At 40.5% G+C, this 19577-nt stretch overlaps 1 protein-coding gene across 3 annotated transcripts in view; it reads left to right on the top strand.

Moving 5' to 3' along the window:
• sox5 (SRY-box transcription factor 5) overlaps nt 1–19577 on the top strand; it is a 262222-nt gene that overhangs the window by 8258 nt on the left and 234387 nt on the right. Inside the window, exon 1 of one of the 3 annotated variants that reach the window (XM_072672871.1) lies at nt 14262–14305. The exons of the other annotated variants lie outside the window; for them this stretch is intronic. The gene's annotated coding sequence lies outside the window, so the exon portion shown is untranslated. Of the gene's footprint in view, nt 1–14261; nt 14306–19577 lie in introns of those variants that run through there. 3 annotated transcript variants of the gene reach the window in all.

Below are 19577 nucleotides of genomic sequence, written 5' to 3'. Positions count from 1 at the left end.
ACGACAATCCACATGTGGCAGGTAAACATAGATTTAGATCTGCAGTCAAGAGCAGACAATGTTTACCTTCTTCAGCAATGCATTGTCTCCCACGTACCGCTGTGTGCATATCAATACGGCTAAAACACACAACAATGCGTAAACCAACGTCTCAGCCAGACGACGAAGGAGGGCGACTCGCTTTGTTATGAAACCTTCATTGTCTTGCAACCTGAACAAACAAAGACATGAACCATCTATTGAGCAGATTGCACTGCACATCATTGAGTCCCCAGGCTTTAGGCTCCCTTTTTTTGCGTCTTGCATCATTGTCTGGCTGCGGCATTTTGTTCAATTCTGACATCTCCTATTATCATATAGATAACTGAGCGTTCATACTCGAAGATGACTAGCTGTGGCTAATGTAATGTAATCTCTGCGCCTATGCGTGTTTTGTTGCGTGCGTGAGCGTGTGTGCGAGCCTGCGACTTTCTAAAGTGCTGCTTGCTGTCTTTATAATTCAGTCTCCCTACTTGAGACTGAGAGAAGAAAAACACTATGGATTATGGCTTCCGATAAATCAATGATGCCCGTTTGGTATTTCGCAAAGCTCTGCTTAGTTTCGGACGTCCTGGGGGGATGCTGTTTGTCTTTGATGCTTGTGCGTGTGTGTGTTTTTGTCTTTGTTTTTTTTTTTGTTGTTGTTTTTTTTACTATTGTGCTCTTCCTGATGTAACTGGATGTAGGGCTCCTTCTGACGCACTGACACATTTACTGTGACGGCAGTCAGTATCTGTGTGAGCATGCTCATACCTTTCTATCATTGTACTGCTACACTCAGACCTCTTAGTGGCTTCATCCAGTAAGTTCATGTTAATCTGAGACCTGTCTGACCTGTCACTACACAAGGTCAGGGTCTGAGTAGTATGTGGAATGTATGTTATAGGGGTCAAATAAAAAAAGAAACGGCATGATCAAGTCTATTTTGTCCACAGATTTGATCTCAGTAATTTAATGTTGATTGATAATATTGGTTGATAACGATCCAATACCTGATCTGATACTGGCCCATCATTAATGCTTTGTATAAGCTCACTTAACACTCAACTAATACTCAACTGAACATCTATTAAATGCAACTCAACTCTAAGTTGAATGTAAATAATTGTGTGTTGATTGTAACCCACATCTAACTCCAACCCCAGCCTTACCCCTTTAGGATTAGGTTTAGGGGTAGACTTAAGGTTTAGGTTAAGGTTAGGGTTAAAACTTAGAGTTGATTCAAGAGTAAGATTGAGGTTAGGTGTAGGGTTACATTCACGGTTACAGACAGTTTTCCTTTTCATACATCTAAACTTTTGAGAGTTTTTAAACTTTTGAGAAACTAAGAGTTTTGACCTCTAAAAAAAGCACCTCTTTGCCGCAAGTCGTGGATCATGTCCAGTTAGGGCACATTTACAGCAGTGGTATAGCACAAAAAAGAAACAAGGGTTCAGAATTGGTTAAAAATTATTATGGCTGGATATATATAATTATATGAGAGATTTTCTCTTCCCTGCCTCACTTACGATTTTCAAGATGGCGACCGGTTCAAAGGAATATGCTAAATTCCTGGCAGTCGGCAGGTTAACAGTTCCATGTGTTTTTTTATCAGCTTAATGGGGGAAATATTATTAAGTTAAATATCATAGCTATGTCAACCTCAACTTCAAGTTGGTCAACTTCAACAACTTCTTCAATGTGTCTCTGGTTCGTCCAATTAAAATCCGATTCAGTTCATCATGTCAACCTGTGTTTTTTCTTTTCACTTACCAGACACACGTGTTTTCCATGCTAAGCTTCCTGTATTAGTCACCTTTCAATGACCTTCAGTGGTTTATGATGTAATTCGATGCAGAGGGTTTCGTTCTCAAGTGTGGCTTGAAGAAATGGTTATATTTATACATGCGTATGTTTTAGCCAGATTGACTCTCAGATCACCGTATGAAGTGGTTTGAGTGATTATATTTAAATCAGTTTTAAATTCATCTTGGGTCTATTTACCTAAGCTAATCCCTCTGCGGAGAGCGCAGGTATGAACCAACACATTCATGGCATGATGTGAATTTCTGCCCTATTTTCCAGTCGGTTTAGTCGTGTCCAGTTGCAACCACTAGCTAGGTCTCCCTCTATCACACAAGCACTACAAAGCAGAGAAGCAAGCACATGCTTCTTCCCAGACATGTGAAGCTCCAGTTCATCTTTTTGAACTGCTAATTCTGTTACATCTGTTCCTGCCAAATCTGTTTACATCACACTGAGTGATGGGAGGGAGAGGGACAGCCATCCTCAACATCTGAAGCCACAACAAAAATGGTCTATTTTGACTTTTTTTTTAATTTTATTTTCGACCTCAGTTTTCTACCCAGTTTCATCTTTGCCAGTGCTCACCCATTAGTGAAGACTCCCCCTGCCATCACACACTGCTGCCCGCTCTGCCTTTGGTTCAGGTGGGAGGGTTACTCACGAGAGGCCAATCTGCTGCATCGTTTTGAACTGCCACTAATGCAAAATCACTGGACAGTTGAACCCGCTTGTAGGAAAACACTAACTGCAAATTCTCTTATGTGAGCTAACAGACACTAACGTTGGCTGAAGATGTGCTCAGTGACAGAAGGTGAGGGAGAGCCATCTTACCCACCCAGTGAGAAAGAGAGGCCAACTCTGCTGTCTCTGTCTCCCAGCTACGGATGGCTGCGGCATCGCTGAAGATCAAGCTTGTGACTCATTAGCCCCTTCTGGTGTTAAGGACACTGTTTTGACAGTTCTCTGCCTTGCTCTGTGATTGCTCAATCTGCATGTCAGTCAGATGTCCTCCGCCTATCAAAGTCAGCGGTTTCTCGGCCTACTGAAGTCAGCTTCTTCCCAGAGTTGCTATTACAGGCAAGAGCGGCTCCCTCGGCCCCCTGCTAAAGCACTCACACACGGTCTATGTTCCCTAAGTTACTGTAATCCTGTTCAAGCGCCGCTGCAGCTACTTTCCTTCTTTATAGACACAAAGCTTTGTTCACTGCTTTTTGCTTTTTGTGGAAAGAGGGGGAAACCCCTTGATACTCGTCTTCTCAATGTGTCTGCTTGTTCGATCTGGAAGGCGGATGGATGTGCGGAGTGTGTTCTGAATCACTCTCCGTTTCTGATGTGCTCTGTCTGGTCACGCTGTGTGTTCTTGCGTTCTTGCTATTGTTCTTCATGTAGAGGAACAACTGGGAACGCTTGCGTACACACACGCACACTTTCTCTATTTCTTTCTCTATATGGCAATGAGGTCTAATCAAGTGAGTGTGTGAGTGTGTATGTGTGTGTGTGTGTGTGTGTGTGTGTATGTGTGTGTGTAAGCCCCTCTGCCTGAGAGCGTCCCTCTGATCTTCCCTGTACGTTCTTTCACTTTCAACATCTTCCCTTTCTTATGGAAAAGAGCCAATTAGAGTTGTGTCTGTTTGTTTAAAACAAAATGGCTTTTAATTAGTCTGATCAAAACCTCACTTCTGTAGGCCCCGGGATCCACTTTGTACTTCCCCTCTAGATTGCAGATGGTTTTGATGCTGGCTGATAGGACAGGAAGACAATCTGATGGGTTTTAATGAATGCACTTACTTTGTCTGCCTCTCTCTCTCTCTCTCTCTCCCTCTCTCTGACTCTTTTGTTGTATTGTTCCTGCTCTCCCTCCTCCTCCTACTCCTCCACCTCCTCCTTCTCCTCCTCCTCCTCTTCATCCTCACATCCTCTCACTTCCAGCCAGGCCTGTGCTCTTTGCCTCGCTGTCCAGTGTTCCAGGGCTGGCCACTTGTGGCCACCTAAATATGTGAGCTCATGCTCAGGGCTATAGCTCATGCTCAGGCCTACAGGGGCACTGGGCTTCCTGTATCGCCCTCCTTCTTTCCTTAAGAAACCCCACGCAGGCATAATGCAGCCTTTTATTAAAAGGACCAATTTGGCCAAGGGCAAATCTGCTTCTTCAAATGCTTTAATCAAAGGGGCCTTATCTGCAGTAAGGGTCTTCATCTTTATTTTCTCAGTTGCCCTTAGTGCATTTGCAGTGAAACAAAAGATCTCTTTGCGAGAGCAGGCGAATTGATTTTCTGGAGTTGCGGTTTATGGAAGTCTCACTGATTTCTCCGTGTTTTTTTTTTTCTTCAGGTCGCCTGGATGTGATCTGATGATGTAGTAACTGGACTATCTGTGTAGTATGTGTATGTGTATACATCATGTGCATTGCTTACTGATTTGGTTTGTATTTGTTGATGTAATGCCAAGTGATCCAGTATTGTTGCCCTAATTCTGGTTCATATGATCATGTATGTCTCTATATGTGTGTGTGTGTGTGTGTGTGTGTGTGTGTGTGTATGTGTGTAACGCAGGTGCTCTGGTTCTGTTTAGGTTTTGTTCAAGTTTAGATTGTACTGACACTGGCTTTAGGGTACAACCATGAGTTGGTCTAATCAGCTCCTCTCAGCTCAAACCTGGCCACTAATTGACATACTGTGTGTGTATACAAGTGTGTGTGTGTGTGTTTGTATGAGAGAGAGAGAGAAATAGGTTACAGTGACAGCTGTCAGGATGAGCTTTGGCACACAAGTCTTCCTCTGTTTGAGATCTTCTGTCATATTGTTATCTCTCTCTCTCTCTCTCTCTCTCTCTCTCTTTCTCTTTCCCCACTTCTCCCACTGTTCCTGGCTTGGGTTACCAGGGGAAAATATCATTTATTATCAATTTCACAATTCCTCATCATCACATGTAAGGTGTTGTTCATCCATTACTAAATGAACACCAGATTGAAAACCTATATAGTATATTACAATCCCAATATTGCATTTTAGCTGAACTCATATTACAGTGCAGTCTCACTGCATTCTTACTGAGTGAGGCCTATAATTGTGTTGCTTTTTCTTACCAACAAGTAGGGGTAGGCGATATGGTAAAGCTATTATATCACAATATTTAAAGACATTTTCACTTGACAAGCAGACAAAATGCATCAATAGTGGACAAAACTGCTATTCGACTCTCCCATGCCAAGTACAGGGATTCAAATTCAAAATCTGCTGCACTTCATCTAATTAAACAGAGCTAATTGCACTCTCTGTAATGAATTGTGCCGTTGGTCAATCATCCACTATACGCTTTCTTGCATTGCGATAAAAACAAATGATCACGATTTGCGATATTGTCATATTACCCACTCCTACCAATGAGTAAAGGTGAAAGTGTGATGTTGGCTCAACCCTAAGCATTCTGTGTGCTCAGTTGCTTTAGGCAAAGTGAGTTATTAACAATTGCTTAATTAAAAACACTGTGATGGCCGACGGCTGCATAGCATGGCCTAGCCTAGCATTGCTTTTCACACTGTAACTAGACCTGTTTGTAGTCATTATTTGGGTCTTACCGGATAGTGGTGTTGTCCTCTCTTGGTCCTGTCTGTGTCCTCTTGGCACATTGTGTGTTTAGCTGGCAGAAGAGATTGTAGTAGGTAGGGTTACCTTGCCTGGCAATTCATGCTTGCTTTGCTGGGTTCTCTGATGAGTGCTTAACCTGACTGGCTAGGTTTAGCTTTTAGCCCTTTCTGGAGTAGCAGTTTCGTTTAATCTAAAATGAATTAGAGTTAGTCAAGTTAGTGGGCTGGGTGTATGTACATTGTGGGGGCATTAATATAATGAGTCAAGATAACTGTTACATTACAGTTTTGGTGTTTTGGAATTTGGCCCATTTTACAGCTATGTTTTACCCATGTGTGCTTTGCTTTTGAAGGAAGATACAGCAGTGTTTGAGGTTCACAATATGTCGCTCACATGTATCAATCTCTCAAAATGTTAATTCAGGGCACCTTTAAACACCTAGAAGTGTACTCTGAGGTCAAAAGGTATTATGTAAGAAAACACCTTAGCATCTTATTAAATGCGGTTCAGTGGATCAAGGCCGATCCAGACATATTATAATGGATCAGGTATCGGCTATTTTAATCCCAACCCCTGCAGTGTGGAACGCTTTTACAGTAGAACATGAAAACATAACATAATATCTGAAACTATATAAAAATGTAAAGCTCTGTTTTACCAGCGGGAGAACCTCATGCATTTCTTTGTGTTTAAACCAGCACTACAGAGCGTGCTCAGAACCGGGAGGAGGCTAAAGCTAACACATGCAAGCTATAAAAACTCAACCATAGCATATTCACCTCACTTTAAAACAGTTATGTTACATAAGCAGTCCACAAACCACAAAATATATAAATCAAAAAATATATGTGTTCAACTACACACACACACACACACACACACACACAAAGTGAATTGACTGCAGGGTTTTAAAGGAGCTGAGAGCTGATTGGCCAGGGAGGTTAGTCAGACTGGATTATAAGATATTATCATTTCAAGAAAAGTCTCTACTAAAACTAAATGAACCAGCCCGGAATGTCTAATTATAGAAAGATCGGATTGGAATTGGCTAATACTCAGCATTAAGAGACTCTTAGAGGCATTTTGATCAACCTGAATGATCTCTCTGCCAGTTAACATGATTATAACACTAGGATGCTTTTGGGAAACTAGGTCCATATTGCTGGAATCTTATTGTTTTCTTGTTTAATAAAAAGAAAATATCAATAATATACTTTATTGATGTAAAGCACCAAAAGCTATTTGAGTACTAACAGCGCACCTTTGTGGAGGATCTTCAGTCTGCTAAACATTCCAAACATAAGTGAATTGGTTTTTAAGTGAATATTTGAGCTAGTGAGTTGAGTTGCGAGTGAGGTCCATGAGATGCTTTGCACCAAATAAATAAATAAATAAATAAAATATTCAAATCCCTTACCTAGTGAGACATGCACAAGTTTAGGCATTTTGGCATTATGACAATGTAAACCGAAAACTGTATTCAGATCCATTCTATAAGCTTTTCAGTGATATATCATATGATGTGCTGGTGCCTAATATGGTGGAGCTGTGCCCTAAAGCCTTAAAGCTTCACACAATCCAGCCCATTAACTAGTGTTTCAGTCCCTTTCATTGAATATATATTTTGACATTGATGTTCAGGCAGTAAAGTGATATCTCAGACTGTAGTGAGAGATGACACAAGATTTAGTGGCGGAAATGTGTTTGAAAGCAGTAAGAGATGTTTTGCATTCCCTAAATGACCGACCCAGTCCTGTGCAGGCGGGCAGTTCAGGAATTATATCTCTGAAATAGTCATGGCCGCATTCAGGCGGTGTAACCTTAAGGGGCAGAAGTGCTTGGGAAGTGAAACTCATACCACCTCAACCTTATTCAGGTTTGTGTGAAAGATTTTCTTTCTTCAGAGCAGTTGAACTGTGAGTAAGATCACATGGCTCCACAAAGCTAAGCAGAAATAATATAGTTTATGTAAATGGTTTCAGTTTCTTATTGAACACCGTGGGGTCAAAAGGTACTGTGCAGTCCATATGTTCCCTCGTGTGTGGGCAGGAGCTACCGCGTCTGGTCGAGATTCATTGCAAAGAGCTTTGTAAAGCGAAGAGTTATTGGTAGATATATATTAATCTGTTTCCATGCCACCTGATAAAGACACCAAAGCAGCTTCATCCATAGCAATGATGGTTTTATATAACTGGATATTAAAATTTGCTAATCATTTATGGAGGCAAAGTAGCTGAACTGGATTTGCAGAAGACACGTAGGACAATGCTCTGCAAGGCTAGATGGATGATAAAACAGAAGGCTAATCAAATAAATGCCACATTCTCTCATCTCATACAATATCATGTGTATTAAATGCAAAAAGCAAATAAGAATTTGATATATATTTGCTGTAAATATAGTAAACCATTAGTACACATTATTAAAATGTTTAGAGTTAGTTTACATGTTCACAGCACTTATATTTGTCGACATATTAGGTATGATTTATTTGAGGTATGATTTTAGGTATGATATTTATTAGAATCAGTTTATACCTATGCATAAAACACACACGCACACACAATATGTGTATGTATGTATATAAAATGCACTTAAGTGAAGCTTTTGTGTCTGAACAAGCAGTGGTGTTTTTACCCCTAAAAGCATTGTTGTTTAGCTTAAAAAATGTCATGATAAATGTCATGCAAGGGAAGCCTTTATAGTCACTCCGACTCATTTGTCCTGTGCGGTCAAAGAAGTTGTAAATGTGGCCAAAGCATTAGTTATATTATGATATATTGAAAATAAAATCCAGCTTTTAGCTTAATTTGCTAATCGCCAATCGCAGATACTGATAGACAATGAGACTGGATGCCACATTAACCTTTTTAGGCATTTCTTAGTAATGCATCATCGTGCAGGGCTTTTGTAATGTTCCTACATTGTCTCTCAAGATGGCATGTATTTACTTTTTGGAATCAACCACATTTAAACCTCTGTCCAACATCAAGCAGCTGGAGTACTCACGCAAAGCTGCTGTAATCCTTAACTCGTGAATATGATCTGATCTGCTTTCAGGATTGGCTAAATTACAGAAAGATCGTCCAATTTCTGATCACGGCTCAGATTTGGGCTAAAAATCGACTGATAGCCGATCGATTTTTTCCATCTCTAATTGTAGTGTTCTTGTCAGAGTGCTAAAAACAAAGCTATACTATGTTGTGTTATGCTATAATATGCTATTCTGCCATGAGCCGGCCAATCAGAGCAGTGCAAATTGTTCACCAGCCCCCCATAAAAGGAGTAACAGGGTGTTTCATTCTGAGGTCAAATAACAGGGTTGTATATTGCATATTTGCCCCCTAACAAACCTAACTACACCTACACAACTACTCTACAACTACACCTAAGAGCAATTTAAAATGCTCAGTAAATGCATGACACCCTTACATGGGTTCTAAAATGCTTGCAGGAAGCTTGTAGGATATTAGAGATGCATTTTTTTATTAGTTAAATATGATGTTAGACCCTTAATTAATTACTTTTCTAAAGCAATTAGCACTTATCCTGCAGCATCTACTTTATGTATTTCTTCTCTTAAACTCTTAACTAAGTTTATGTGCTGAACAACTAAACTACCTTGTGCATTTAATTTTATTTCATTTCATTCCTGTCATAATTTGTATATATTTTAAGGCACAAATCAAAGGTAACTAAGTTGCTCATTTTTGCTCAATTGCAGGTTAATTGTGAAAGCTTTGTGTGAACACTGTTAATTTACAGGTTGGAAATGTACTCTAACCACCAGCAGAATCGCAGCGTATTTCCATAGTTTGGCACCTATCTGCATAGTACGTGATGTTCACTGGGTGCTCTTTGTCACTTTTTGCAGTGATTTAAAGTAAAGCCTTGCCTGGCTGTGGGGGTGCAGTTAGCAACAACAGAATGTGTGAAAACATTCAATTAGAAGTACTGTAAAGACTGTGAATTCATTTCTTCACAAATGTAGGTCTACCTTGAATGTAAGGAATGTAATATTTTCACCCAAGTGGCCAAACAGAAAGTAAACTTGATTCAGTTATATGTTTTTTTTTATTTTTGTTTTACCATCAGCAAAATAACATGATTTCATCTAACAGTGATAGGGAACTGGAGTCCTGTAGCGCTGGATTTCCACATAGTTTGGTGTTTTTTCTGCTGAACCCTTGTGTTGTCTAAAGGGTCATAAATGACCTCGGCTATGTGTAACAGCGGTGGAAACCATAGACTTTATATTTAGCTTGAAATTAAATTACTTTACCTAAAGTGAGCCCAACATAAAAAAAAGAAGCATCGGCTAATTGTCATTCAAAATGATCAGTCTGGAACTGTCTACCCATCATCTAAAAAATTAAAATAAAAAATAAATACATTTTAATTAATATTAAAAATAAATAATATTTTTATCATTTTATTTACTTTTTGGTTACACATTGTCCATATGCTGCAAATAAAATAAAATAATTTAATTTATTTATAAGTATTTTAAATTATATATTTAATTAATTAAATGTAAAAAATAATCATTTTTTACTAGACCAGGTACATATTGTTCATATTGTGCAAATAAAATAAAATACCTGTATCTAAAATGTAAACATCAGCTTAATTGAAACATATTTTTATTATTCATTTGTTTAAATTAAAATATACATTTTTTTTTCTATCAGGCCAGGTACACATTGTCCATATTGTGCAAATGAAATGAAATACCTGTATAGTACACCTAAGTTTATTCGGGCGAGATTAGTTTTACATACGGAGGTGGGATAATGCAATTTTACTACAGGACATCTGTAAAATATTTGACCGATTTACTAAGGATAATAAATCCCAGCATAAATGACTGAGATTGGAGTAGCTAATGGATTTATGCACGGCCGTCACCTCTAAAAATGATCATTAATATCCAGCCAACAGCTCCCTGTGACCACTGATAAAGTATTAGAGGATGATAACTATCTTATTACCCACTTATAGTAATGAATGTTTCTACATTTATGAGGCTTCTGATCGAACAACTGCTGTTAAAAAGACAGAAAGCTGAATCCATGGTTTTGGATTCCCACTCACTGAGTTAGCCTTTGCTGAGTTAGCTCAGCTACAGCTCCACCAAGTATCAGACAGACTGACTAACTACTAAGCTACCAACACAAGTGTTGAGAATAAAAGCTTGTGTCTGAGAGAGCGGAGTCGAGCCACTGGTGTTTGGAGTAACAGAAAGGCAAACTGAGACAGGTTCTGGGCTTATATTCAGCTAGCACTATGAGGTACATTGTAGAAAGTGCACCTTTAAACACTTATTTTTTGTGAGACTAGAGAGAGAGCGAGAGCATAAGAGCGACAGTATGTATGTGTGCACTTGTAGGACAGAGAGCTGTGTGTATGCTGTGTGTTGTAGTCTATTTGTTTAGAGGAACCCTCTCGCTCTTGCAGTTCTTTAACAAGATGTTCATTCACATAAATGGCGCTGTGTTCTAGAGTTGATAAATGGGACAAGTAAAGCGACACGAGGGACCAGTGAACGTTTAAGGGACCTATGTGTGTGTGTGTGTGTGCGCATATGAGAAAATCTGCCCAGTGAAGTAGCGAAGATTCCCTGGCTGTCATGTATACAAGTAAATGTCTGTGTGTCAGTAATGCAGGCATGGTAGTGGAGTGAGATCTGATAAACGGACAGTGTGTGTTTCTGGATGGACCCCTGACTGCCTTCTCTCTGACCCGTGTGTTAATATGGACAGCACTTAAAGCAGCACAGCAGTTGGCCTTCATTTCCATGTAATTTGATTTGGCCCCACATGTCACTTCCACTGCATTGATTAAGCCTCAGAGCTGCCACTGAGCAGGCCAGCGAAGGTTAAAGGGACAGGATGAAGGCTGTCAGTGGCGCACTCCTGGACTACCAATACACACACATACACAGTCTAAGACTCTATATGTTACAAATATGGTACCATTTACATCTAAAGATTCTTCACACTCACACATTTCTATTATCAACATGGTTCTTTATGAAACCATCAGTATCTTCACATCCCAATATTCTGACTGCATGCAAAGTAAACTTCTCAGATTTTATGCATGTGGTTGTGCTTTTTATATTATGACAGTTTTCCTCGATGTTGACTTAAAAACATCACAATAATAAACAGTGGTCCTGTGAAGGTGCTGCCACTATGATCCGATCATTGCTGGTTCGAATCCTGTGTCATACTTGCCATCAGCAGCTAAAGTCTAAGAGAGCACAACTGGCCTTGCTCTCTTAGGGGAAGGTTAATGGCACTTACCTAGTGTGAAGTTGCTCAGCTCCAAGCGCTCTAGCTACCTATCAATTGCTGCATCAGCGGCAGTTCAAAAAAGGCGGTAGCTGGCTTTCACCCTCCTTGTCTTGCGGCCATTGCTGGTAACAGGGATTGGTTAATTGGCCTTCCAATTTGGGCAGACAAGAGTAAAACTACAAATAAATGGTAAAAATATTGCAGTATTTTCATAGTTTCTTCATGATTGTATGATGATCACGTATTGTATTGCCAGGTTTTTGCCAATACACAACCCTAATTGCTCAAAGAACCATTTGAAGCATTTTTATTTTTAACAGTGTATTCTACACTATTTATTGGGTGTTTCAAGTATATTTTATAAAAACTAAATCCTCACTTTGGGAACACACCCGCCGTTTGAGCAATTGTACAGCTTTTGCATCGGCCTGCAAAAGTTTGCCACTTCTAGGCCAGTTAGGACGAGGCGTGTAACAGAGGTTACCAACCACAGAGTAATGCAGCGCTGAAGCAGGCTCGTGCTCTGCTTGTGATTATGACTCTACCCGGTAACCTGTGTCGTGCTGTGACAGAATAGGAGCAGGCTGACTTAAGCTTGTGTTTTTACAGGATCACTGCACTGATTTCTCCTCTAATTTATGATGCATTGTAACCCGTTGGACTCGCCTGCAATACGAGCAGCAGGAAAATCTGCCCTATATAAGGTGTTGAGAGTGTGTTCGCGCGCCAAGGAATGATGAGTCGAAACAGAGTTTCGGACGACCTCCTAACCTACATGAGTGTGCGCACATGCACAGCACACACTCTAGAAGCTCAACTCCAGCACTCAGGCTCCAGCTTTCTTTAATGTGTTGCATTGTGCTTAGAGATGGACAATATGACAATATGTTATCAAATTGTGATACCTTTTTTTTATCGTGATACACATTATGCTTTTTAAGCATATTGAGGATGTGATCAGTGCTTAAATAACACTCATTACAAACAGTGTAATTAGTATGGATTAAGTGCAGCACATTTCAGTCCAAATCACTGTACTAAATATGGGAGAGTGTTTGGATGGTAGTTTTTAAAAATCCATGTTTCTGTGATACACTATTTTTACCATATCACCCAACCCTAGTTATGCTAGACCAGTGGATGCATTTTTTTGTGTATGTGTGTGTGTGTTTTTTTTTTTTTTACCATAGATGATGGTACGTGTTGCATAAGAATGATTGGCAGATTTATAAAATCCAGCAGTAACAGCGCCACGGCTTGCGATATGCGCAGGACGATAAGGACATCCTAATCATGAAGTTACATGACATTCTTTTTTTTACCACTACAGTAACTTTATGTACAGTAACTACAGTAACAGCTAATCAAAATGAATGAAAAAAAGGCCTCAGTGCCTGTTAGGGTGGACTGAAAATGTGTAATCAAATGTGTAAATCAGAGCCAAAGCATGCATATTGTTTGGTAAAGAACAGCAACATTAAACACAATAGCTGCGTTCCACAGCCTAGGCTGCATTTCTTGGCTGCTACGTCATAGAAGCCTGTTCCAAAGTGAAGGACCCTTCATATACAGCCCAGAAATGCAGATAATGCTTGAGGCTTGAGGCGGTTACCCACAGTTCTCCACCCATTTACAACGTAAATGCAAAAAACCCTCAAAAAACAGTACCATGAAAGTGTCGGAAAATGAACCCTCGGGAACAAAGTTGAATTTAAAATGTTTAATTATAAGTTTAATTATAATTTTTGTGACAGATGAAAAAGCAAGCGGTACAACTCAACTGTCCCCATTTTCTCCCACATGTACTCTCACAAGTTTTGTGCCACAATTACAAGAGGTGGGACCTCCATTCTGGTGACGTCACCACACAGCCATGTCAGACTGTTCCATTTGTGTGACCAAAAGACTAATAAAAAGGAGTCTTCATAGGACAGTCCTATCGAGGATCTGCCCTACCTCAGCTGCAGCCAAGGTTTTGGAACGCAGCTAATCCACTGTCAAAAGAAGTGGAAAGATGCAGTTGCAGTTTGTGCTATGATGCTCAATCAGCTGAGTGAGTGCATGTGCATCAAGACTTGTCTATATAACCAAGTGTGAATGAATGTATTTAGAATTTTATTCTAAGGCCATTTTATTGACAGCACTATCATAGACTTTTTTTTGCATGACAGTGTGGTGTTATCACTAACAACACAGTCAAATGAGGCTATGTCCGATCTCAGGAAAGCAGTTAAACAGGGCTTTAATCCACATATAGGAATGGCTAAATGCTGTGCTGTGATGGTATTTCCATTTCCTCTTAATATTACAGTAAATCTGATGGTGTGTTCTATGAATTTGGCCCAGTATGTTTGAAAGGCTCTTACTAGTTAGTGATGCATTCAGAACATGGTCTCAAACTGCTGCTACAGGGTCTTCAGGGAGGTTGTGCTTTGTAGACTTGTATTCGTCTTTATTATTGATGAAACAGACTTCAGAACCTTTGCTGTGTGATTTCAGAAAAGAAAGACCGGATGCTGAGCTGCGAATCTGAGTGGGTCAGCCCGACAGATAGGACATATGAATGCTGACTTGGTGACATTCTCACAAATACAGGTTTGGTTTTTATACTATGTCAATGATACATAGATCATCAAGGTCATACATGAACCTTGCACCTTAATCATGTTTATCAAAACCGTGTGATGAATGGACCAATGGAAATGCTTGAACTGACTTGGAATTTTGAAAAAAAAAATGTTTTTTTGCATTGATCCCCATTGAAAGTTAGATTAGTAAGATTTGTTTTTCTCAAAAGTTTTCATTTTGGAGATACCAGGTTTTGGTATGACAGTGACAATATGCATGTGCACTATGTATATATGTAAAAGAAGCCCTACACCTTACCCTACACCTTTTTTTTTTAGTAACCAAAAAAAAAAACCCACAACATAAACTATTGTAAACACCACTTTATCCCATTGGGACCTTTTTGTCCTGCAAATGTAAGAGAAACAAACACACAGACTTGCACGCACCTTTCAACCCCCATTCTCCACCAAACGACCGCCCTCATCTGCTCGTCAGGCTTCTAGTTAGTGGAACAAAGGTGCCGTTGTGCCTTTAACTGTGCAGAGTTAAGCGCTTCATCCGCCCTGTTGGGCTGTCGGGGCCCATCGGCCGGGCCGCTAAGCAGGCGAGGTAACGCAAGCCGACAGCAGCATCAGCGTAATGCGGCAAGCAGAAGCCTTTTACATAAACACTATCGCTGCAGCAGCCAGTGCACTGCCACATTAGTGTTACCATGCCTTCTGGAACGTAAACACAGTGCGGCCTGTCTGCTACAGCCCCGTACAGTACACACACACACACACTCAAACGCATTCACAGACACACGCTGTCCAGGCTGAGAGCGTCTCAGAGGGCGCTTATGAGTGAAGGGGATGGTATGAATAGAAGGAGAGCAAAAATATAGGGTAGAGGACAAAGAGAGAGTGAAGGAGAGAGAGAGAAGGAGCAGATTTCTTCCCCTCTGTGGCTGCTGTTTGTCTCAGAGCGCGCGTGCGGATGGCTGGGAGGAAAATTGAGGGGGCAGAACGCTCCTCTCTTGTTAAACTGCTGGCAGATGACAGAAAAATTAGAGGCATTTCGCTCTTGACAGGTTGTTGTGTGTGTTTTTTTTCTGCTTCAAATGGTTTATGTCAGTTTGTTTTCAGTCAAGCTGTCTCTCCTGCACAATGCGGCCGGCACACAGGTTTTTGTTCGGCGAGGGAAAAGGATCTGATTTATCTAATGCCTCTCAGATTGAAGCCGAACGGCGCAGGAAAACACAGACACCGCTGTTTCTGCTAATTACAGAGGCAGACTTTGATTGCTTGTTTGAAAACACTTTTCAAACATGCGTAATGATAACAATTAGTTACTGCTACAATTTCTCCACTGCTTTCTCCCTCCCTCTCTCTCTATCTCTCTCTCGCGCACGCTCTCTCTCTTTCTTCTTGACAGTGCATCCTTCATCCAAAGTTTGAATGCTGCGGAGTGAACATTTGTCTAGTCGTGCCACATATGTTTGCCTTATTCCAGTCTGTTCTGGGGAGAGAGAATGCGCGGTGTTTATGCCTCTTGGTATACCCCGCCGCCTTTTGCGCTAACATGTCTGCTCTCGTGGCGTGTAAGTTTGGATGTAAAACACGGCTTTCGGGGGAAGACTCCCCTGAGTCTGGCATTGTAGGGGGACACCGACTGTACTTGCTTCTGATAGTGTTTTCTTAATCAGTCCTCTCTGTTTCAGTATCAATTTTTACAATCCTTTGTCCATGTGGCCTTACAACACCCACAGGGGATTCCCAGACACCATTTAAAGAGCACAAGTGAAGCAAGACCATCCCAAAAATAATTGCAATTACCCTATTTATATCCGGAATTAAGAGGAGGGGAGGCAAAGCTGTTTCTAACCCATGGCAACAAACCATATTCAAAAACAAAGGGTCCCTCATTGTTCACCATGACATCACAGCCGACACGCTCAGAGGAAAGCATCGGGTCCTCAGCCCCACCACACCAGCTAATAGATGTCATTAACATTGCTTTGAGAGTGATGAAGAGAGAGAGTGTCATCTCCCTACACTGAGAGAGCTTGGCCAACTGTGCTCTTTAGGACTCCGGCTGCTGATGGCAAAGTGGCATTGGCTTGCGATCCAGGCATATTTAAATGGAATCGACTCTTTTAAGCCTGAACCAGTTCGGATCATTTGCCTTTACTGTTCCACCAGAGCGCACTCTGGTGTCCTCTAAGCGGTATTAAACCACATCATTCACAGCTTGCAGCAATGAGGAATGTTCTCTGAAGGTAACGGAACAGTTTATAATCTGCAGTGTGGAACTGTTTTACAGTGGGACATCCCATACCCTCCCACCATGTCTTTACTCTTGAATTGTGGCTGGTAAAAAAATAAACTATCGTATCCGAGAGGGGCAGGCTAATGCAAGCATTTTGTAGAAATTATTGGGCGTGTTCGTCAGTGCTCAACAAGAAAAATACTAAATAAGTTCAGAGGGTGTAAATTTCCACTATACACATATCACACATGAAGTGATTTCACTGCACCATTTTAACCTCTTAAACAGCTTATGGACCACTGGCTTCTATTACCAAAGAACAGCCCCACCAGTTTGTACAGAAGTTCTTGTAGTTACCAAATAATTGGGCGATAGTCAGCTACCAAACAGAGTAAAGCAGTCCAGAATTCCAAATGATATAAATTGCTTACTAGAACAAAGTGATTTTACTACAGTATTCATTAGCAGCACTGTACATAAATTGTATGGATGGTTTACCCATAGAGACACGAAGACTTTGTCAAATCAGTATTAACTGATACTCAACACTAAGGTAGTCAAATCAGATCAGAAAAAAATGGATTGGGACATTTCTCTGGTTCTGCTTTGATTTTAGGCTTTCCTTCTGTTGTTGCTTCACTCTACTAATGTTTTATGCTACAGTTGCCCGCCTGAAAAGTCATGATTAAATAATTAAGTAATCAAGATATTCTCTATGCCAGTAATGTATTGGCTCCTATTGAATTGTTCCCTCACAATAACACCCCCGGGAACGGTACTTGGTCTTATGCAGGTCGATTGCTGCATTCCTGTGACAGTGACTCTAGTTTACATTTACACTTGACTGCTTTCCTATGAATAACAGCTGAATTCCTGTGTAAAAGTACATGTGTGGCAATTTGAGTTTCACCACAGAAAGAATACCTGGAAAGTGTGTCCATGGCCTTGGGTATGCACTCTGTGCAAGGCACAGTGCACAGGCCTAACCTTGTGTGACAGGAAGCTTTTCATTTGGGCCAGAGAGGCCCAGTCGCTTATTTGATTATTTCTGCCTGGGTTGTGCATTCACTCCTCCAGCCCAATGACAGGGGCATGTGAGGCAAGGTGCTCCTGATTTGATTAGCTATGCCTAAACTGGTATGCGTGGATGGTAAAAGAGGGGTTGGTGGTGTTAAATACAAACTTACATGTGTGTTATGCAACACAGATGAGAGTTAAATTCAGATGCAGAAGCTTGGGGAGATCCTTATTTAATTAATTTATTTTAGTATCTGTGTTATAATAGCGCTCACTTTTGATATTATGAGTGTTTTATTGGCTTAATATAGGTAGCTTGTGTTTCAGGTCTCCCTTTTCTGACAGAAGCTCTGTAAAGACATGTGACAAAAACAAAGACAAAAATGTGTTCTTCAGGGCTTCATTAGTAAAGGCAATGCCTCTGCATGAAACTGCATGACAACTCAAAGAACTGTTTCAGTTCTTAAATGGTTCTTTGTCTGGTTCACATGTTCAGTGGATAGAGCACCGGACTGTTGACAGGGTTGTGGGTTCGATACCCAGGCTCTGCAAGCTGCCACTGTTTGGCCCTTGAGCAAGGCCGTTTACCCTCCCTGCTCCGGCCATGTGTGCTTACTCTGTCACTGTGTGAGTATAATTACTAGTGTGTATGTGTGTGTTGATTGCATGGATGGGTTAAAGGCTGAGGCCAAATTTCATCTCTGTCCAACACTAATAGTGAATATGGTTGTCTTGTCTATAAAACTGGTTCAGGTGGGATCACAAACCATTACAGGAGGATCCAAATATTATATAGACTATAATACAAAAGCTACATTCGACAGCTGGAACCTTTCCCAATAGCATGACGGCACCCTCCTCTGCTGTTCTGCTCATGGGGAAGAGACCACCCATGGACTGCTGCCACTTTACTGCTCCCGGGTTCTCTTTACATTTAGCCTATATTGTTATGTTCACGTTGAGCTAGTTAGCTTAAATAAAGCAGCAGTTTGGTTAACTGTCACTTAGTCGTTTATCATCTCCTAACAATACATTGTGTTTTTATGCACATGGGCCATAATCAATCATTCTAAACAGCCATCTTCTGCTGGGGTAGAGAAATTAACAACAGTGATATTGAAAGCAGCAACTGTCTTATGAGTAGAACAGAAAACAATGAGGACTAACACAGTCTACAATAGTCACATGGAACAACCAGGGGTAAACAGGGTCTCATTTATTTATTTATTTATTTGGCCTGATGCCATATTTACCTTTTTGTTTTAATTCAGTTTTGTTTTATTGTTGTTTTTATTCTGATTTTGCTTATGATCCAGTGTTGACCTGAGGAGGATGGGAGTTTTTCCTTGCCACTGTTGCCACTAGCTTGCTCATAAGAGGCTCGGACCCAGATCTCTGTAAAGCTGCTTTGTGACAGCATTTGTTGTTAAAAGTGCTAGCGCTATATAAATAAAATTGAATTAAATTGAATTGAATTTATTTATGTTTGACTTCATGTTTGCCATTTTTAATTCAACGATTAATCTAAAGTAATAATTAGCTAAATATGGGCAAGCAAGAATGCCTTTTGGAGGCAAATACCAAGCACATTAAATAATCGAATACACAGAATACTTGTGCTGATTGGAAGTCGTATGTTAATATAACCTACAACATTAAATAACTAAATGAATATTTTAGCACCATAACATTTGCTCATCCATAACACCAAACCTCAGCTCCACTTGTCGTTGTGCTAAACCAAAATTGTCGGAGCCTCTGCTCATTTTGCCCAAATTAACCCATGAGCACGGGCAAGCGTTAGTATTTGTTAGAAAAGGTTCCACAATTAAGCCATGCAAAAGGCCTGTCTTTGTGAGAATGGACCCAGTGACCTGTGAGTGATGGCTGGATTTGGAAAGTCTCAGTATGTGGGAACGTTGTTGATCCTGGCTTGCCAGGTTGCCCCATAGAGGGGAAATTACTCAAACCTCAGACAAATGACAGTGTGCCACCAATATGATAAACATAGATTTGGACCATAAAAGTAGAA

This window comes from Salminus brasiliensis, chromosome 2 (assembly GCF_030463535.1).
Source record: "Salminus brasiliensis chromosome 2, fSalBra1.hap2, whole genome shotgun sequence".
Lineage (NCBI taxonomy): Eukaryota > Metazoa > Chordata > Actinopteri > Characiformes > Bryconidae > Salminus > Salminus brasiliensis.
The sequence above is the reverse complement of the archived record's forward strand: the minus strand, read 5'-3'. Positions and strand labels throughout refer to the sequence as shown.